We start from the raw sequence: 23256 nt of genomic DNA on the forward strand, positions 1-23256 counted from the left end.
CTTGTCAACTCGGGGATTCAATCCAGCAATCTCTCGGTTACTGGCCTACCGCTCTAACCACTAGGCTACCTGCCGTCCCAGAGCTACCTGTCTAACGGAACACAAAGAGTGTTCTTTAATGGAAGCCTGTACAACACAATCAAGGTAGAATCAGGAATTCCCCAGGGCAGCTGTTTGGCACCTTCTTTTTTCAATCTTTACCAACAACATGCCAGTGACATTTAAGTAAAGCCAGTGAGTCTATGTATGCGGATGACTCAACACTGTACACGTCAGCTACTACAGCGACTGAAATGACTGCAACACTTAACATAGAGCTGCAGTTAGTTTCAGAATGGGTGGCAAGGAATACATATTTCTGATTACCTTAAGTTACATGGCCTACTACGCTAATTCTGTAGCGGTATTGTTAGAGGGGGGTAAATATGAAGATTTTGTTGGGGCGCCAGGCAGGTATTAACCCTAGTTATTAAAGTTAGTTATTACCTATTATAACATTATTATTATTATTAAATATTATTAAAACCGAAAGGATGAGAGTAGAATAGATAGAGTAGCGCTTCCAGACACATTCTAAACATGATGGAGACGTAAAGGAGGACTGTAACAGCTAATGATGAAACATTATGGAGTCTTAAAGGAGGACTGTAGCATCTAATGATGAAACATTATGGAGTCTTAAAGGAGGACTGCAGCATCTAATGATGAAACATGATGGAGACTTAAAGGAGGACTGTAGCATCTAATGATGAAACATTATGGAGTCTTAAAGGAGGACTGTAGCATCTAATGATGAAACATTATGGAGTCTTAAAGGAGGACTGTAGCATCTAATGATGACACATTATGGAGTCTTAAAGGAGGACTGTAGCATCTAATGATGAAACATTATGGAGTCTTAAAGGAGGACTGTAGCATCTAATGATGAAACATTATGGAGTCTGAAAGGAGGACTGTAGCATCTAATGATGAAACATTATGGGGTCTTAAAGGAGGACTGTAGCATCTAATGATGAAACATGATGGAGTCTGAAAGGAGGACTGTAGCATCTAATGATGAAACATAATGGAGTCTTAAAGGAGGACTGTAGCATCATGAGGTAGTCACCGGGAATTAATTTCAATTAATTGCCTTTTTAGAAGTTAAGTTGTGGAATTTCTTTCCCTATAACCTGTTTGGGATAGGGGGCAGTATTTTCACGTCTGGATGAAAAGCGTTCCCAAAGTAAACTACCTGCTACTCAGGCCCAGAAGCTAGGATATTTATATAATTGGTAGAGTCGGATAGAGAACACTCTAATGTTTCTAAAACTGTAAAAATAATGTCTGTGTGTATATCATAACTTATTTGGCAGGTGAAACCCAGAGGACAAACCATCCAGGAGGAATTTTTTGTTGTTGAGGTGACTCTGTTTTCAAATGGTTTTGTGTGGCACTTGGTTGCAGTTCCTATTGCTTCCACTAGATGTCAACAGTCTTTAGAAATTGGTTGATGTTTTTCTTTAGAGAAATGAAGAAGTTCGGCTATTCAGAACGAGGGTCCAGCCTAGTGCTCTCTAATGTTTTGATGCGCACTCCAGGTCACGCGCTTCACGTTGTTTTTATCCGGTATTGAACACAGTTTATCCCATCTTAAATTTTCTCGATTATTTACGTTTTAAAATACCTAAAGTTGGATTAGGAAAGTTGTTTGAAATGTTTGGACAGCATTTACAGGTATCGTATTAGATATTTTGTAGTCATGCTGGGCGAGTTGGAACCAGTGTTTTTTTTAAATCAAACGCGCCAAATAAATGGACATTTTGGAGATATAACAACGAAATTAATCGAACAAAAGGACCATTTGTGATGTTTATGGGACATATTGGAGTGCCAAAAGAAGAAGCTCTTCAAAGGTAAGGCACGAATTATATCATTATTTCTGAGGTTTGTGTCGCGCCTGGTGGGTTGAAATATGATTGTCGTGGGTTGAAATATGATTGTCATGTGTTTGTTTGATGGGGTGCTGTCCTCAGATAATCGCATAGTTCGCTTTTGCCGTAAAGCCTTTTTGAAATCTGACACGGTGGCTAGATTAACAAGGAGATTAACAAGGAGACTGCGTGAATCAGGCCTTCATGTTCGAATTGCTGCAAGGAAACCACTACTAAAGGAGAAGAAGAAGAAGAGACTTGCTTGGGCCAAGAAACACGAACAATGGACATTAGACCGTGGATATCTGTCCTTGGGTCTGATGAGTCCAAATTTGAGATTTTTGGATCCGAGCGTCATGTCTTTGTGAGACGAGGAGTAGATGAACAGAAGTCACACTTAACCAGCATGGCTTCCACAGCATTCTACAGCTATATGCCATCCCATCTGGTTTGGGCTTAGTCCCACTGTCATTTGTTTTTCAACAGGACAATGACCCAACACACCTCCTGGCTGTGTAAGAGCTATTTGATCAAGTAGGAGAGTGATGGAGTGCTGCATCAGATGACCTGGCCTACACAATCCCCCGACACAATCCCCCACATTTCCAGAGATGGAAGTAATTTTTACTGTACTTTTTGGTACCTTTGAATCTAATGTATTGTATCAAGATGGTTTGGGATGAGTTGGATCGCAGAGGTTGTGTGAACAAACTGCACATTTTCGAGTAGCCTTTAATTATCTCCAGCACAAGGTGCACCTGTGTAATAACCAAGCTGTTCAATCAGCTTCTTGATATGCCACACCTGTCAGGTGGATGGATTATCTTGGCAAAGAATAAATGTTGACTAACAGTGATGCTCATGAAACATCCAACACTTTACATGTTGCGTTTATATTTTTGTTTTTTTGTTGTTACTATCAGTTTTAGGAACATTTACCCAAAATATGACATCAGCGATAATCAAAATGTTGAAAATCTGTGAATGTCTAAATAAGAAATTGGTCCAATTAAACAGCAATGTGTCGAACCCTTTCAACAACGGGGAGATGTTACTGATGTGCTTTGTATCTGCGACGTAAAAACAAGTTTTGGACTTCCACACAAAATTACTTCTTTAGTTATTTTATGTTTAAGGAAGTGTGTAGGTCACATTCTGTATCATACAGCTATGAAAGTTATATATTTAGAACCACCTGTTCAATTGGAATCCAGCGACGTCTGTGTCTTCAGTGTCCTAGAACTGTCCAGGTTTTTGTGTTCTGACTTGTAAAACAGGATGAATAAAATAAGTAATGTAAACATAGCAGTAATTACCAGGAAGCTCTACATTTGTTTTAAAATCACACTAAGATTGTTAAAACTGGCCTCGGGTTATTGAGAGATCTGATTTAGGATTTACCCTCGTAGCAAGGTTGTTTTATCATGTGGTTTCATTCGGGTCTCTATTTAAAAATAACACTGTCTTTGGCAGGAGAAAGACCAGACTCGGAGGAACCAGAGCCAGGGACGTCCAAACTAGCAAGACGACACCACTGCTCCCACTGTGGAAAGTGTTTCAACCAGAGAGTAAACATGAAACAACATGAGAGAATACACACGGGAGAGAAGCCTTACCACTGCTCCCAGTGTGGAAAGAGTTTCGTCCGTTCGGGGGAGCTGAAAATACATGAGAGAATACACACAGGAGAGAAGCCTTACCACTGCTCCCAGTGTGGAAAGTGTTTTAACCAGAGAGATCACCTGAAACGGCATGAGAGAATACACACAGGAGAGAAGCCTTACCACTGCTCCCAATGTGGAAAGTGTTTCAACCGGTCGGAGGAGCTGAAACAGCATGAGAGAATACACACAGGAGAGAAGCCTTACCACTGCTCCCAATGTGGAAAGTGTTTCAACCGGTCGGGGAAGCTGAAACAACATGAGAGAATACACACAGGAGAGAAGCCTTACCACTGCTCCCAATGTGGAAAGTGTTTCAACCGGTCGGAGGAGCTGAAACAACATGAGAGAATACACACAGGAGAGAAGCCTTACCACTGCTCCCAATGTGGAAAGTGTTTCAACCGGTCGGGGGAGCTGAAACAACATGAGAGAATACACACAGGAGAGAAGCCTTACCACTGCTCCCAATGTGGAAAGTGTTTCATCCATTCAGGGGATCTGAAACGACATGAGAGAATACACACAGGAGAGAAGCCTTACCACTGCTCCCAATGTGGAAAGTGTTTCAACCAGAGAGGAAACCTGAAAAAGCATGAGAATACACACAGGGCAGAAGCCTTACCACTCCGCCCAGGTTGCAAAGCTTTTGCCCATTTAGGAAGCCTGAAAGAACACATTAGACTGCACACAGAGGAGAAGGCTTAGAAAAGCTCAGACTGTGGGAAAACATATTACTCATAAGTCACTTAAACGTCATTAGAGAATCCACACAGGAGAGAGAAATTACTTCTCTTAGCGTGTATATTGATATTTCACATCACATTGACTTAAAATTCATCAGAGAACATACACAGTGCTCCCGTTGTCTTATATTGTTGACTGACAATGTGTTTACCTGTCTTTACCAGATGAAATTAAATGGTACAGGGTATACTCAAACATATATTTGTTTGTTTTTATTAGAAAACATGAATTGAATATGGAGTCTGTCAGTTTGAAAATAGAGTAGATCAGATTCCATGTGTTTAAATTGTCCTTTTTTAAACTCTTTGTGTTTATCTGGGTGTGTCATTCCTCCAGCACTACAGATAATCAAGTGATATTTGGATGTGATGCATTAGTTCCATTGTTGACATTTGCATTGTAGCCCACTGATGATTTAATGAAATGAAAATGTTCAGACTCTGTAATGGAAAATGTTTGTGTGTCCACATAACTGAGTATGTGACTAACCTTGTGAAACTGTCCTATTATAAGCTCCTGTTTTTGGGACTATCATCCTGTGTTGCAAACCAATTTGCACCTGTGTCCTTGTATGAATAAAGTCCCGCCCAGGAACAGGAAACTATAAAGATATTTGCTAATCACTCAATGCTTCAGGAATTCAGACTGTCTACACTGCGCTGTGACTCTGTTATTCTCTCTGAGCTCAGAAATAAAGAATCTTGGTTTGACTTGGACTCCAGCAGATCCTTATTTTATAATATCCACCACAACTCTCCCAAGGATTGCTGTTTATCATTGTCTCAAAGAAGAGTTCCTCGTTCCACTTTCCTGGGGGAATTTACAAGCCTCCCACTGATTGAATAAACATTGTTTCCACAGGTAACATTTTGTATTTCACCCAACCAGCAACCGATATCCAATGACAGGTAACATTTAGTGTTTCACCCAACTTGCAACCGAAATCCAATGACAGGTGACATTTTGTGTAGATTTCATGTTAAATTCACTTTAGTTGACGAATCAAAGAAATGTAAATAGAAACTAGATGTTGAACTGACGTCTGTGCCCAGTGGGCTGGTTTGAATAAGCAGCAGGTGTTGGATCGATATCCACCTTAGTAGCTAAGTTTCCATGTCATTTGAGACAGATTTTCATGTGAATATTCTCAAATCTGCATAAAACAATATATACATTTTCCCACCAGAAATGTTTCTATCAAACAGATTTATTGCAGATTAAAGGCTTTGCGTGACAAATAAATAACTTATGCTGTTAAATTCCCAATGGTTTCCATCGCATTTTCAACTCTACTGATGGTTTAACAAAACTGTTGCATTATATAGCAAAAATTATCTTGTCCCCCCCATGCACTGTAGCCAGCAGCTCATAGATACAGTGTTGGTAGGCTACCTACATGATGAGATTATTATGGATGAGAGCGATATTATTTTATTTGTCAAATGGCAGCCAAGCATCGATCATCATGTCACCTGTCACCAGAATAAGACCATCAAAATGTATTGGAAAGGAGCATCAAGCTCATCACGTGCACTTTCACCACCCTGTGAAGTTCATAACTTATTTAATCTGTAGCCTAATAAACTACATGGGTTCCCAAGTCATAGTGGGAGGACCACACAACATAACGTGACTCCAAGTTAACTAAGATGTGATGGTTATTATATAAATATTTGTTCATAAAGGAGTTTCCACCTCCATTTCTCGCTTATACATTTTTACTGACACAAAAAGTCCCCACCATGTCAAACAAACTAACATATAGTTTGTCGGCTTTTATAAAATTGTTCAGGCATATCCTGTTTCCATCAGCCCGGTCATTACTTTTGAAATGGTTGGATCAATATCCACCTTCATGATGTGGATGAAGCCTGATTTGGAATGTCTGAGTAGTTCTATATGATGTCATAATTCACCCCTCTGATAATCAAGTGATATTTGGAATGTCTGAGTAGTTCTATATGATGTCATAATACACCCCTCTGATAGTGATACATTTGCTCCATTGTTTCCATGTCAGTTGGTTTCCCACTCTGATGATTTATATCTGACAGAGGGAATTTAAATGAATAGTACGATGACATCTTAGTGGGGCTTGAAATAAATAGGATTATTAATCATAAACTCCTATAGCAACAATACACTGCAGCTTTGACATCAAGATGAGAATGGTCTGATGGGTGGTGCTACTCTATAGGTAAGGCTGTTCAATATGAATGTTCAAATAGTCACTTCTAGCCGGCCTCCGCCCAGTATCCTGCCCTGAACTTAGTCACTGTTACTAGCCGTCTACCACCCAGTACTCCACCCTGTATTCTAGTCAAGGCTCATCCTATATAACTACTACTGTACACACCTTTTATATTCATATACGGTCCATAATGTCTAGACACACCATCATATACATTGTAAACCAACTGTATATATTTATATTCCAGACTCTGACATTCCTCCTTCTACCATTTCTATATTTCTAAATCCTTAAAATAAATTGTAGGGAAAATCAGTAGGTCACACAAATGACTATTTCTAAACAAAGATAATAGACAAGTAGAATGGGAGAGGTTTCTTATACTATCTATACTTACCCGGTGAAGAGACTCCAGGGACGGAGATGAAGGCTGTAGGAATGAAGATCAGAAAGTGAAGGGACTCCAGGGGCGGTGATGAAGGCTGTAGGAATGAAGATCAGTCAGTGAAGAGACTCTAGGGGCGGTGATGAAGGCTGTAGGAATGAAGATCAGACAGTGAAGAGACTCCAGGGACGGAGATGAAGGCTGTAGGAATGAAGATCAGACAGTGAAGAGACTCCAGGGATGGAGATGAAGGCTGTAGGAATGAAGATCAGACAGTGAAGAGACTCCAGGGACGGTGATGAAGGCTGTAGGAATGAAGATCAGACAGTGAAGAGACTCCAGGGATGGTGATGAAGGCTGTAGGAATGAAGATCAGACAGTGAAGAGACTCCAGGGATGGTGATGAAGGCTGTAGGAATGAAGATCAGACAGTGAAGAGACTCCAGGGATGGTGATGAAGGCTGTAGGAATGAAGATCAGACAGTGAAGAGACTCCAGGGGCGGTGATGAAGGCTGTAAGGGAATACCCCCCTGAATTGTACAAAAATGAATGGCAAGATATTGGCATTGGACAAACCATGTACACGATGTCCAATACCACCCAAAGCGGCGTTGATTCGTGCAAAGTATATGGCAAATGCCATATGGCAATTGCCAATTGTAACACCTCAAAAATCCAGTGCGCTCCACCGGGGTTTTTCATATTGGAAATGCAACCCAAGTCAACAACCAAAAGAAAAATTTTGAAAATAGGATATTTTTTTCAGAAACTTTTCACCCCTTAAAAAAGTGCTTTCTGGGCCTTTTTTCGAAATTCTTTCGCTTTTTTTTGTCAATTACACATGTGTAAGAACTGTATGAATATACTTTTGTCCAATTTTGATATCAATTTTTTTTTTTTTTAATTACATGCGCATAAGGCATATGTTTTGTCCATTTGCAATATGATTTCATAGGAAGTCAAAAGTCAAAAGTCAAAAATGTCAAAATTTGGTAAAAAACTTCACACATCCTTAAAAAAGTGCTTTCTGGACCGTTTTTCAAAATTCTTTCAATTTTTATGTCAATTACACATGTATAAGAACTTTATCAACATACTTTAGTCATACTTTAATATCATTTTATTTTATTTTTTACTAGTGCATAAGGCATATGTTTTGTCAATTTGCAATATGATTTAATAGGATGTCAAAAGTCAAAAATTTGATTTTTTTTAAACTTTAAAAACTAAAAAAAGTGCTTTCTGGACCGTTTTTTGAAATTGTTTCGATTTTAAGACAATTAATCATGTGTAAGAAGTGTATGAATATACTTTTGTAAAATGTTATTATCATAATTTTTTTTTTTTACTTGTGCATAAGGAATATGATTTGTCCATTTGCAATATGATTTCATAGGAAGTCAAAAGTCAAAGTCAAAAGTCAACTTTTTTGGGGGCCAAAATTGACTGAACTGATGAACTCGGGACGGCCGGGCAGTGATAGTTGTTCATTTCCATCACTCGTTGTGTTGATTTCATCATGTCCATTTGGTGATGTTTTTTCACTATAGAATCATATTGCAAATGCGCGTGCAACTGGTAACCGGGGGGAAAAAAATGATGATTTCATTATGTCCATTTGTTTATGTTTCCTTACTTTTTCAAAGTCACTGTGCATTTGCAATATGTTTTACCATCACGAATTTGTCATGCTCAAAATTCAAACTATACTTTGCTCAAACTATACCTTTGTCAACTTGTATTATCATAATTTTTTTTTGTTTTACTTGTGCATAAGGCATATGTTTTGTCCATTTGCAATATGATGTCATAGGAAGTCAAAAGTCAAATTCAAAAGTAACGATTTTCCTCCGTGCAACTGGTGATCTGAAATGTGCAACTGGTGATCTGAAATGTGCAACTGGTGATCTGAAATGTGCAACTGGTAACCCCAAAAAAAAGAATTTGATTCTATGTTTCCTTACTTTTTCAAAGTCACTGTGCATTTGCAATATGTTTTAATGGGCAGGTACCATCACGAATTTGTCATGCTATAAAAATCCTGCAGGAATGTGAAATTGACTGGCCCGATGAACTCGGGATGGCTTTGCAGTGATTCTGGGTCATCTCAATCGCTCGTTTGGGTTGATTTCAGAATGTCGCTTTTGGTGATGTTTTTTCACTATAGAATCATATTGCAAATGCACGTGCAACTGGTCACCCCAAAAAAAAAAAATTGGATTTTTTTTGTTTATGTTTCCTTACTTTTTCAAAGTCACTGTGCATTTGCAATATGTTTCAATGGGCAGGTTCCATCACGAATTGGTCATTCTATAAAAATCCTGCAGGAATGTGAAATTGACTACCCCGATGAACTCGGGATGGCTTTGCAGTGATTTTGGGTCATCTCAATGGCTCGTTTGGGTTGATTTCAGAATGTCGCTTTTGGTGATGTTTTTTCACTATAGAATCATATTGCAAATGCACGTGCAACTGGTCACCTAAAAATAAAAAAAATGTGTTTATGTTTCCTTACTTTTTCAAAGTCACTGTGCATTTGCAATATGTTTTTTTCACTATAGAATCATATTGCAAATGCACGTGCAACTGGTCACCCAAAAATAAAAATTTTGGATTTTTTTTGTTTATGTTTCCTTACTTTTTCAAAGTCACTGTGCATTTGCAATATGTTTCAATGGGCAGGTACCATCACGAATTGGTCATGCTATAAAAATCCTGCAGGAATGTGAAATTGATTGGCCCGATGAACTCGGGATGGCTTTGCAGTGATTCTGGTTCATCTCAATCGCTCGTTAGGGTTGATTTCAGAATGTCGCTTTTGGTGATGGTACCTCACTGTTTAAACATATTGCAAATGTACAAGAGTCAAGTGGACAAGAGTCCATCAGTCAATTAGATATCATTCTGACACCAAACTGATACAAACTGACACCAAACCCACTTTTTCCAACTCGTTTAGTAGCCAACTATTACATACTTCAGAGCTGGCCCAAAATTCACAACGCCTTGGGTTCAAACCATAAAAAAACCATAAAACACGTAGTTACGTTCTAGCTGCGGGTCCATTTCTTAAGTTATGTGTTGGCCTAGCTGAGGCGACCCCGAATCCCAAGTTTCGGCTCGATAGGTCATTTGGTGTCCGAGAAAAACCCTAATTGGTGCTGAAAATCCACTTTTTTCCATGACTTGCTACGGGGTCCTTGAACAAGCTATCGGACAGAAACGTTGGGGTCCGTCTCTATGGGCCGAGCCGGTTTCAATGCACCTAGCCTTGCGTCTCTGAGACTTTTCTAAACGTCGTCATTTTCGTGATGGTCAAAATGAATTGAAGGTATTGCAAATGTACGAGGCTGTTTCTCGGTCCGAGAACCGTCTAGAGCCACGTAACTCACCACGCACCATCGACCGGAGGTCTAGAACAGGTTTCTAAAGTTTCGGAACTCTAGGTCTGACGGTTCTTTTTTAGCTCGAACAAAGCTAACTATTGCAGCCACTGTCTGTCTCTACGCACCCCAATACGTACCTCCTTCCAAGTTGTGTTTTAGTGTGATTTTTTTTTCCTTTGATTTTTTTGGGGAAAAATGACTGATTTACAGTTCATGGGGGTTGCCTAATCACATATATGCAGTTTTGGACAGATCTGACTTTTTTAACCCTTCGAAACAGCCCCTGAGACACCAATTATGGCACTTCCGGTTGGCACAGGAAGCTACAAATCAACACATATCCTCATTGGGGTATGCTGTTACAGAATCCTGAGTTTTAAGTCCTTACGTTAAGAACTGACTGATTTACACAGGGTTGAATGCACTATGTCTATCAAACTGCAGGCAGGGTATGGGTAAACACTTTTAGGGGCATTTTAACCACTTCCGGTTGGTCCAGGAAGCTCAGAATCAACACAGGTAGACCTCATAGTGGCCTGATGGACTGGTACCGAAGACAGGTTCATACGGCATTCATAACCCATATAGACTTCAGGTTGAAATTAGGGGTGCAGGCAATGTATTCCTATGGGGAGAGATGACACTGTAATCTGTGAGATCAAAAAACACTGTTTTACTGTTAAGGGTTAATGCCACACGGTAAAGGTTAGGCTTGCACGGATCGGGAGGACCTTAGGAACATTCATGTGGTGTAATTTTTCTTCTCACCCTAACGGTTCTCTCACTGTCACTCAAAAGCAAATGACATTGTGGGGAAGGCTTCATTTTGGGCCTACTTTTCTAATGGTCGTTGCGCTTAGACCGAGCGAGCTACGGTCAAGCGGGATAGCTCGTTGAACTCAGCACAGTCTGGAGACTATGGTGATGCCATTTTTTGTGTTGATTTCAAGATGCAATTTTGGTGATGGTCCCTCTCCGTTTAAACATATTGCAAATGCACAAAAGTCAACTAGCAAGTCAGTGTCCATCAGTCAATTAGATGTCATTATGACACCAAACCCACTTTTTACTACTCATTTAGAAGCCAACTATCACATATGTCAGAGCAGTCCCATAATTCACAGCGCCTTTAGTTTAAAACATAATAAAAAGGTAAAACACATAGTTACGTTCTAGCTGCGGGTCCAGTTCGGACATTATGTGAAGTCCTATGTGAGGCGACCCCGAATCCCGAGTTTCGGCTCGATAGGTCATTTGGTGTCCGAGAAAAACCCTAATTGGTGCTGAAAATCCACTTTTTTCCATGCCTTGCTACGGGGTCCTTGAACGAGCTATCGGACAGACCCGTTGGGGTCCGTCTCTATGGGCCGAGCCGGTTTCAATGCACCAAGCCTTGCGTCTCTGAGACTTTTCTAAACGTCGTCATTTTCGTAATGGTCAAAATGAATTGAAGGTATTGCAAATGTACGAGGCTGTTTCTCGGTCCGAGAACCGTCTAGAGCCACGTAACTCACCACGCACCATCGACCGGAGGTCTAGAACAGGTTTCTAAAGTTTCGGAACTCTAGGTCTGACGGTTCTTTTTTAGCTCCAACAAAGCTAACTATTGCAGCCACTGTCTGTCTCTACGCACCCCAATACGTCCCTCCATCCAAGTTGTGTTTTAGTGTGATTTTTTTTTCCTTTGATTTTTTTGGGGAAAAATGACTGATTTACAGTTCATGGGGGTTGCCTAATCACATATATGCAGTTTTGGACAGATCTGACTTTTTTAACCCTTCGAAACAGCCCCTGAGACACCATTTATGGCACTTCCGGTTGGCACAGGAAGCTACAAATCAACACATATCCTCATTGGGATATGCTGTTACAGAATCCTGAGTTTTAAGTCCTTACGTTAAGAACTGACTGATTTACACAGGGTTGAATGCACTATGTCTGTCAAACTGCAGGCAGGGTATGGGTAAACACTTTTAGGGGCATTTTAACCACTTCCGGTTGGTCCAGGAAGCTCAGAATCAACACAGGTAGACCTCATAGTGGCCTGATGGACTGGTACCGAAGACAGGTTCATACGGCATTCATAACCCATATAGACTTCAGGTTGAAATTAGGGGTGCAGGCAATGTATTCCTATGGGGAGAGATGACACTGTAATCTGTGAGATCAAAAAACACTGTTTTACTGTTAAGGGTTAATGCCACACGGTCAAGGTTAGGCTTGCACGGATCGGGAGGACCTTAGGAACATTCATGTGGTGTAATTTTTCTTCTCACCCTAACGGTTCTCTCACTGTCACTCAAAAGCAAATGACATTGTGGGGCAGGCTTCATTTTGGGCCTACTTTTCTAATGGTCGTTGCGCTTAGACCGAGCGAGCTACGGTCAAGCGGGATAGCTCGTTGAACTCAGCACAGTCTGGAGACTATGGTGATGCCAGTTTTAGTGTGATTTTTTTTTTTCCTTTGATTTTTTTGGGGAAAAATGACTGATTTACAGTTCATGGGGGTTGCCTAATCACATATATGCAGTTTTGGACAGATCTGACTTTTTTAACCCTTCGAAACAGCCCCTGAGACACCATTTAAGGCACTTCCGGTTGGCACAGGAAGCTATAATTCACCACATATCCTCATTGGGGTATGCTTTTACATAATCCTGAGTTTTAAGTCTTTACGTTAAGAACTGAGTTATTTACGGAGGGTTTAGTATGTGTGTGTTATTTCAGAAAATCATAGAAAATCACAGAAATCTCGCAGAGCTCCGCAGCACACTTTAAAAAGATTCGTATGAACACCCTGCAACTGGATCTGTAACCGTTGAAAAAAAAAAATGCCTATTTGTGAACATCACAGATTTGTCATTGTTCCGTTTCTCTTAAATGACGATAGATAAATGGCTGGTTCTTTTTTTATTGACACCGGAGGCTCCTTGACTTTGACCTGAAGTGGAAAAATAATTTCTCTATTTCCATTTTGGACCTTTAATCCCAGAAAAACGGCCATAACTCAAAAACCGTTGAGGCCTAGACGCCATCTTGTTCGGGGCCAACTGCCCATTATGCCAAACCTACGCTCACCAAGTTTCGGCTTCGAAATATTTTCCGTTTTCGAGATAAGGCCCCGTCGTGATTCGTGATGTTTTGCCAAATTGCCATATGATTCCGTATGCCCTCTTGTGGGAATTTCCGGGATAGCGGAAAAATGGTCCAAAACTTGTTTATTTTATAAAACGGAAACCGAATGTCCGACAAAGTTCATTTGATGACTTCCCGGTAGGTCTGGCCCTACCGCACGGCCCGACGCCGACCGCGAATTTTACAAATGTTTTCGGACGTCTAGTAAGGGACCGTACATTTGCAATATGGACTTTCTCACTGATCATACACGAAATGCCGAAATGTTCCCTTAAGGTATGTAGGAATGAAGATCAGTCAGCAATACTGGTCCTGTGGTCAGGTGGGGGAGTGGTCGATCCAGACAATGATTGTGAGGAAGCATGCGGGGAACAGGCTCCTTTCTACTACCATTCTGGGGTCTGGATACATGCCAACAAAGACTACAACTGCCTCAAACAATGGGAGTGGCTACCATTGACCATCACACTTTCTTTCATAACCAGGAAGCCCATGTTGAGCCAGCAGTGTTCCCATTATGGAAGAGGGAGCAGGATGCCTTCATCCAGTCTCTCAGAAAACCATGTTGAGCCATCAGTGTTCTCACTATGGAAGAGGGAGCAGGAAGACGTCATCCAGGGACAAGGACAAAGGTGCAGCACTGATGTTAGTAGCTGATGACAGAAGTGACAGCCTGGACACACAGCAAAGTTTGACGCGATCAGTGTTGTTGAGCAGAGAATCAACCAGAGAATCAACCAGATTGATTCACAGTCAGTGTTGTTGAGCAGAGAGTGCTTTGTTGAAGCACTTTTGGCAGTGATTATAGCCTCAAGCCGCCTTGGGTATGACACTACAATCTTGGCACATCTGTATTTGTGGAGTTTCTCCCATTCTTCTCTGCAGATCCTCTCAAGATCTGTCAGGTTGGATGGAGAGCGTCAATGCGCAGCTATTTTCAGGATTTCTTCAGTGTTGTTTGATCAGATTCAAATCCGGGCTCTGGCTGGGCCTCTCAAGGACATTCAGAGACTTGTCCCAAAGCCACTTCTATGTTGTCTTTGCTGTGTGCTTAGGGTCGTTGTCCTGTGGAAAGGTGAACCTTTGCCCCAGTCTGAGGTCCTGAGTGCTCTTGAGCAGGTTTTCATCAATTATCTCTCTGTACTTTGCTCCGTACATCTTTCCCTCGATCCTGACTAGTCTCCCAGTCCCTGCCGCTGAAAAATATCCCCAATAACACCATGATATTGCCATCACCACGATTCACCGTAGGGATGGTGCCAGGTTTCCTCCAGACCTGACGCTTGGCATTCAGGTCAAAGAGTTCAATCTTGGTTTCATCAGATCAGAGAATCTTGTTTCTCATGGTCTGAGAGTCCTTTAGGTGCCTTTTGGCAAACTCCAAACAGACTTTCATGTGCCTTTTACTGAGAAGTGGCTTCCGTCTGGCCACTCTACCAAAAAGGTCAAATTGGTGGAGTGCTGCAGAGATGGTTGTCCTTCTGGAAGGTTCTCCCATCTCCACAGAGGAACTCTTGAGCTCTGTCAGAGTGACCATCGGGTTCTCAGTAACGTCCCTGACCAAGGCCCTTCTCCCCCAATTGTTCAGTTTGGCTGGGCGGCCAGCACTAGGAAGTCTTGGTGGTTCCAAACTTCCAAACTTTCCATTTAAGAATGATGGCGGCCACTGTGTTCTTTAGGACCTTCAATGCTGCAGAAATGCTTTGGTCCACTTCCCCAGATCGGTGACACAATCCTGTCTCAAAAGGATTATATCACAACAAATAAAGGCTACATAAAGTTCATGAGAGAACACGCATCTCCTCGTACACTTGTCTCATGTTTACAAAATAGAATTGTGCTTTTGGTCATTAAGCCTCATTAAATCAAACTGTATGAAGCTGTATGTATTTTATTTCAACACCTGTACTGGTACCTCCTGTATATAGCCTCCACATTGACTCTGTACTGGTACCTCCTGTATATAGCCTCCACATTGACTCTGTACTGGTACCTCCTGTATATAGCCTCCACATTGACTCTGTACTGGTACCCCCTGTATACAGCCTCCACATTGACTCTGTACTAGTACCCCCTGTATATAGCCTCCACATTGACTCTGTACTGGTACCCCCTGTATATAGCCTCCACATTGTCTCTGTACTGGTACCTCCTGTATATAGCCTCCACATTGACTCTGTACTGGTACCTCCTGTATATAGCCTCCACATTGACTCTGTACTGGTACCTCCTGTATATAGCCTCCACATTGACTCTGTACTGGTACCCCCTGTATATAGCCTCCACATTGTCTCTGTACTGGTACCCCCTGTATATAGCCTCCACATTGACTCTGTACTGGTACCTCCTGTATATAGCCTCCACATTGACTCTGTACTGGTACCCCCTGTATACAGCCTCCACATTGACTCTGTACTGGTACCTCCTGTATATAGCCTCCACATTGACTCGGTACTGGTACCCCCTGTATATAGCCTCCACATGGACTCTGTACTGGTACCCCCTGTATACAGCCTCCACATTGACTCTGTAAACACGGTATAGTTTTTTTATTGTGTAACTTTTTTTCTTACCTCTTATTTTTCTTAACTACATTGTTGGTTAAGGGCTTGTCAGTAAGAATTTCATGGTAATGAAACACCTGTTGTAGCTTTGTATTGTAGCTTTAAGGGAATAGTATGGTCACATCTAGAGAAAAAATGTACAGAGTAAATGTGTATAAACACACTTCCTATTGCTCTGGACATTGTCGTGAAAGAGGAAGAGGAGGAGGATATTACAGTGAAAGGAGAGAAAGAACCTTTCAGAATGGAAGAGGAGGCTGTTATAGGGAAAGAAGAGAAAGCATACCCTTCCTCTCTAAAAGGTTCTATCTCAGTAAAGGTGAAGGAGGAAGACGTTTTGGGAGTGAAAGAGGAGGAGACAGAATATCTCATTAACACCAGTGAGTATTGTCTTAAAAACAGGGGCACAAACTATGCAGTTGTTGAACTAATGTGTGGTTTTAAGGGGCATTCTACTTAAGTTCTTCACTTCAATGTGATGTTCAGTACTTATATAAATTGTTAAAGGGTCAATCTGCCATTGCTACATGTATTTTTGGGACTTTTAAATTATTTAAATATATAACAGGCTTTTAAAATGTAATAATGGAGCATAATTTATACTTAAAATATCAAAGGGACACAAAAGGCACCCAATTAATTTAGAGATATTAATGCCTCCATCCATAATGGTATGTGTCTGTGTCTCCTCTTTATGGTTACCAGGACAACGCTAGCCCTTCCTCTCTCCCGGAGTCCCCGTGTCATGCCTCTCCCGGAAACACCTTACTGCTGGGTATGAAGAGGTTGTCTGTGCTGCTGGTGGACTGCAGGAAAACAACGGGGCTGAGTGGAACTGTGAGAGGAGGAGAAGAGAAGAAAGGATCAGATTTGACACATCAAAGTAAGTGCTGTAGTTCAGTTTGAACAAATAAATAGATCTGCCCACTGGTATCTGTTACCAGGACAACCAGCAGAGTTCTGTTAGTTGACAGGAAGATAGACTGGTGTATATGGATGTTATGAATATCATAACACTGAAAAAGGATTCGGCCAATGAAAAGAGAGAAACCGATAGACCATATAAAACCTTGATGAAAGTTAGATTTAGAGAGAAACCAATAGACCATATAAAACCTTGATGAAAGTTAGCTTTAGAGGGAAAGTTTCAAGATGACCTAATGTAAGGTGCTTGTTTTACAAAAACATTCCATAAACTTGGTTCAGTTTATCAATCAACCTACCAGGGTAGTTACAAACGGTACAGAAATTGAATCAACATATTTTGATCATATCTTTACTATTGCTGCAGAAATGTGTTTGAAAGCAGTATCCAAATTCATCGGATGTTGTGATCACAATATAGTAGTCATATCTAGGACAACCAAAGTTCCAAAAGGCTGGGCCTAATGTTCTATATAAGAGGTCATACAATTGTTTGTGGTGATTCCTATGTTGTTGATGTTATTACGTTGTTTTTTTTCACAGTAAATAACTCACGGACACTAGAGAAGCTTTAACCAAGTTGAATTATTCCCAAAGGTTCTGTACATCTGTAATTCAGACAACCCAACGTTTGTTCCATCCAGATATATGTCGCACTTAAGACACTCCTTCTCTCCAATCCTTACATCTTATGGTTCCACAGGAAGAGAGTAACAGGATACCAGACCTTTATCTCCCTGATGAGAATCTGTCCTGACCTCAACCCCTCCTTCATCTAATCCACAGATGTTCGTCTCCCCTGTTTCACACTTTGCTCTCCTCTCGTCCACCCAACACATTCCGAAGCCACCTGTCTTTCTTCAGAGAACCATTAACTTCTGACATAACACCCAGTCTCTTTCACTTCCTATCACTTCTTTAATGTCTCCATGTTCCAAGTTTGGCCGATTCCAACAATGGAAACAATATTTGTTGGTCCGTGGTGTGTAATGACGAGCAACCAGACGCTGCCCTTGACACGTTTATGAAATTGCTTATCCCAGTTACTAATAAGCAGCACCCATTAAGAAAATGACTGTAAAAACTGTTAAAACCACGTGGATTGATGAGGAATTTAAAAATGGTATGATGAAGAGGGAGGCAAAAGAGATGGCATATAGGTCTGGCTGAATAACTGATTGGCAAACCTATTGCAAATTGAGAAATCATGTGACTAAACTGAGTAAAACGAAGAAACTACACTATGAATTACACGAAGAATGATTGTAAAAAGTTTTGGAACTCCTTTGATGCAATTTTGGGAAAAAAATCAACAATGACATGTTACTGGTGTCTGACAACGTGGATTGAGGATAATAGCAGCCGATATTGCCAGTTCTATTAGCATTATCTTAAATTTAAGCCCACTAGAAAGTGTGTTCCCTCAGGCTTGGAGGGAAGCTAAAGTCATTCCACTCCCCAAGAATAGTAAAGCTCCCTTTACTGGCTTAAATAGCCGACCAATCAGCCTGTTACCAACCCTAAAAAATGGTGTTTGACCAGATACAATGCTATTTTACAGTAAACAAATATAGACTTTTAGCTTATAGGGAAGTTCATTCAACAAGCACAGCACTTACAAATGACTGATTGGCTGAGAGAAATTGATGATAAAAATATTGTTGGGGCTGTTTTGTTTGACTCAGTGTGGCTTTTGACATTATCGATCGTAGTCTGCTGCTGAAAAAAACGTATGGCTTTTACACCCCCTGCTATATTGTGGATAAAGAGTTTTTTTTTTAAATGTAACCTTTATTTAACTAGGCAAGTCAGTTAAGAGCAAATTATTTTTTTCAATGACGGCCTAGGACTGCCTTGTTCAGGGGCAGAACGACAGAGTTTTACCTTGTCAGCTCATGGATTCAATCTGACCTGGCCTACACAATCCCCCGACCTCAACCAAATCAAGATGGTTTGGGATGAGTTGGATCGCAGAGGTGAAGGGAAAGTGGCCTACAAGTTCTCAGCATATGTGGGAATGCCTACAAGACTGTTGGAAAAGGATTCCAGGTGAAGCTGGTTGAGAGAAAGCAAGGGTGGCAACTTTTAAATAATAAAATATATATTTTGATTTAACACTTGTGGTTACTACATGATTCCATGTGTTTGTTTAATAATTTTGAAGTCTTTATTATTCTACAATGTAGAAAATAGTAAAAATAAAGAAAAACCCTTGAATGAGTAGGTGAGTCCAACCTTTTGACTGGTACTGTACATTCAATTCCCTGACAACAGCTCCAGTGGACATTCCTGCAGTCAGCATGCCAATTGCCCGCTCCCTCAGAGACCTGTGGCATTGTTGTGTGATCAAACTGCACATTTTCGAGTAGCCTTTTATTATCCCCAGCACAAGGTGCACTTGTGTAATAACCAAGCTCTTCAATCAGCTTCTTGATATGCCACACCTGTCAGGTGGATGGATTATCTTGGCAAAGAATAAATGTTGACTAACAGTGATGCTCATGAAACATCCAACACTTTACATGTTGCGTTTATATTTTTGTTTATTGTAGTTACTATCAGTTTTAGGAACATTTACCCAAAATATGACATCAGCGATAATCAAAATGTTGAAAATCTGTGAATGTCTAAATAAGAAATTGGTCCAATTAAACAGCAATGTGTCGAACCCTTTCAACAACGGGGAGATGTTACTGATGTGCTTTGTATCTGCGACGTAAAAACAAGTTTTGGACTTCCACACAAAATTACTTTAGTTATTTTATGTTTAAGGAAGTGTGTAGGTCACATTATGTATCATACAGCTATGAAAGTTATATATTTATAACCACCTGTTCATTGGAATCCAGTGACGTTTGTGTCTTCAGTGTCCTAGAACTGTCTAGGTATTTGTGTTCTGACTTGTAAAACAGGATGAATAAAATAAGTAATGTAAACATAGCAGTAATTACCAGGAAGCTCTACAAAACTGGCCTCAGGTTATTGAGAGATCTGATTTAGGATTTACCCTCGGAGCAAGGTTGTTTTATCATGTGGTTTCATTCGGGTCTCTATTTAAAAATAACACTATCTTTGGCAGGAGAAAGACCAGACTCAGAGGAACTAGAGCCAGGGATGACCAAACCAGCAAGACGACACCAGTGCTCCCAGTGTGGACAGCGTTTCAACCAAAAAGCAACCCTGAAACAACACGAGAGAATACACACAGGAGAGAAGCCTTACCACTGCTCCCAGTGTGGAAAGAGTTTTTACAATTTAGGGAACCTGAAACAACATGAGAGAATACACACAGGGGAGAAGCCTTACCACTGCTCCCAATGTGGAAGGTGTTTCAACCAATCGGGGGTGCTGAAACAACATGAGAGAATACACACAGGAGAGAAGCCTTACCACTGCTCCCAATGTGGAAAGTGTTTCAGCCATTCAGGGAAGCTGGAACAGCATGAGAGAATACACACTGGAGAGAAGCCTTACCACTGCTCCCATTGTGGAAAGTGTTTCACCCGTTCGGGGGAGCTGGAACAGCATGAGAGAATACACACAGGAGAGAAGCCTTACCACTGCTCCCAATGTGGAAGGTGTTTCAAGCAGTCGGGGGCGCTGAAACAACATGAGAGAATACACACAGGAGAGAAGCCTTACCACTGCTCCCAGTGTGGAAAGCGTTTCAACCAGAGAGGAAACCTGAAAAAACATGAGAATACACACAGGAGAGAAGCCTTACCACTGCTCCCAGGGTGCAAACCATTTGCCCATTTAGGAAGCCTGAAAGAACACATTAGACTGCACACAAAGGAGAAGGCTTAGAAAAGCTCAGACTGTGGGAAAACATATTACTCATAAGTCACTTAAACATCATTAGAGAATTCACACAGGAGAGAGAAATGACTTCTCTTAGCGTGTATGTTGATATTTGTACATTGTAGCCCACTGCTGATTTAATGAAATGAAAATGTTCAGACTCTGTAATGGAAAATGTTAATTGTTTGTGTGTCCACATAACTGAGTATGTGACTAACCTTGTGAAACTGTCCTATTATAAGCTCCTGTTCTTGGGAGTATCATTCTGTGTTGCAAACCAATTTGCACCTGTGTCCTTGTATGAATAAAGTCCCGCCCAGGAACAGGAAACTATAAAGATATGTGCTCATCACCCAATGCTTCAGGAATTCAGACTGTCTACACTGCGCTGTGTAACTCTGTTATTCTCTCTGAGCTCAGAAATAAAGAATCTTGGTTTGACTTGGACTCCAGCAGATCCTTATTTTATAATATCCACCACAACTCTCCCACAGATTGCTGTTTATCATTGTCTCAATGAAGAGTTCCTCTTTCGACTTTCCTGGGGGCATTTACAACGCTCCCACTGGTTGAATAAACATTGTTACCCGATTGATGAGATTATTATGGATGAGAGCAATTATTTTATTTGTCAAATTGCAACCAAGCATCGGTCATCATGTCACCCTCAAAATGTATTGGAATGGAGCATCAAGCTCATTACATGTAGCTTCACCACTGTGAAGTTCATAACTTATTTAATCTGTAGCCTAATAAACGACATGGTTTTCCAACTTTTAGAGGGAGGACCACACAACATATCATCGCGTGACTCCAAGTTAACTAAGACATGATGGTTATTATATAAATATTTGTACATAAAGGAGTTTCCATCGCCATTTCTCACTAAAACGTTTTTACTGACACAACCCACCATGTCAAACGAAGTAACAAATCGTCTGTCACCATTTATAAAAGTGTACAGGCATATCCTGTTTCCATCAGCCCAGTCATTACTTTTGAAATGGTTGGATCAATATCCACCTTCATGATGTGGATGATTTGGAATGTCTGAGTACTTCTATATGATGTCATAATTCACCCCTCTGATAATCAAGTGATATTTGGAATGTCTGAGTAGTTCTATATGATGTCATAATACACCCTTCTGATAGTGATACATTTGTTACTTACAGGGCACCACTGCCCCTGACCAGCTGAATGCAGGTGGGCTCTCCTGTCAACATGGGGCTCCTGCTGCAGGTAGCCTAGCGGTTAACAGTGTTGGGCCAGTAACTGAAAGATCCCTTGTTTGAATCCCAGAGAGGACTAGGTGGAAAATCTGTCAATGTGCCCTTGAGGGCTGCAACAGGAGCCTCATGTTGACAGGAGAGCCCACCTGCACTCAGCTGGCCAGGTGTCTTAACAGGAACAAGCTTGGCACACCTGTATTTTTTCCCATTCTTCTCTGCAGATCCTCTCAACCTCTGTCAGGTTGGATGGGGAGCGTCGCTGCACAGCTATTTTCAGGTCTCTCCAGAGATGTTTGATCGGGTTCAAGTCCAGGCTCTGGCTGGGCCACACAAGGACATTCAGAGACTTGTCCCGAAGCCACTTCTGCGTTGTCTTTTGTCTGTGTGCTTAGGGTTGTTGTCCTGTTGGAAGGTGAACCTTTGCCCCAGTCTGAGGTCCTGAGTGCTCTGGAGCAGGTTTTCATCAATTATCTCTCTGTACTTTATTTTTAATTAATTTATTTATTATTGAACCTTTATTTAACTTGGCAAGTCAGTTAAGAACAAATTCTTATTTACAACGGCGGCCTACCAAAAGGCAAAAGGCCTCCTATGGTGGCTGGGATTCAAAACAAGAATACATCCCTAGCCAAGGTCCTTCTTCAGTGGCTTTTTCCTTGCTGAGCGGCCTTTCAGGTTATGTTGATATAGGACTCATTTTACTATGGATATAGATATTTTTGTACCTGTTTCCTCCAGCATCTTCACAAGGTCTTTTGCTGTTGTTCTGGGATTGATTTGCACTTTTCTTACCAACGTATGTTGATCTCTAGGAGAACAAGTCTCCTTCCTGAGCGGTATGACAGCTGTGTGGTCCCATGGTGTTTATACTTGCGTACTATTGTATGTAAAGATGAACATGGTACCTTCAGGCGTTTGGAAATTTCTCCGAAGGACCAGACCTGTGGAGGTCTACAATTATATTTCCTTGGTCTTGGCTGATTTCTTTTGATTTTCACATGATGTCAAGCAAAGAGGTACTGAGTTTGATGGTAGACCTTGAAATACATCCACAGGTACACCTCCAATTGACTCAAATTATGTCAATTAGCCTATCAGAGGCTTCGAACGCCATGTCATAATTTTCTGGCATTTTCCAAGCTGTTTAAAGGCAAAGTCAACATGTATGTAAACTTCTGACCCAATGGAATTGTGATACAGTGAATTATAAGTGAAATAATCTGTCTGTAAACAATTGTTGGAAAAATGACTTGTGCCATGCACAAAGTAGATGTCCTAACTGACTTGCCAAAACTATAGTTTGTTAACAAGCCATT

The 23256-nt window shown here is 40.9% G+C and overlaps 1 pseudogene; it reads left to right on the forward strand.

Moving 5' to 3' along the window:
- The first annotated feature begins 3487 nt into the window (after window positions 1-3487).
- On the forward strand, window positions 3488-20667 carry LOC139394695 (zinc finger protein 420-like; annotated as a pseudogene).
- The last annotated feature ends 2589 nt before the right edge of the window (window positions 20668-23256 follow it).

This window comes from Oncorhynchus clarkii, unplaced genomic scaffold (assembly GCF_045791955.1).
Source record: "Oncorhynchus clarkii lewisi isolate Uvic-CL-2024 unplaced genomic scaffold, UVic_Ocla_1.0 unplaced_contig_6262_pilon_pilon, whole genome shotgun sequence".
Lineage (NCBI taxonomy): Eukaryota > Metazoa > Chordata > Actinopteri > Salmoniformes > Salmonidae > Oncorhynchus > Oncorhynchus clarkii.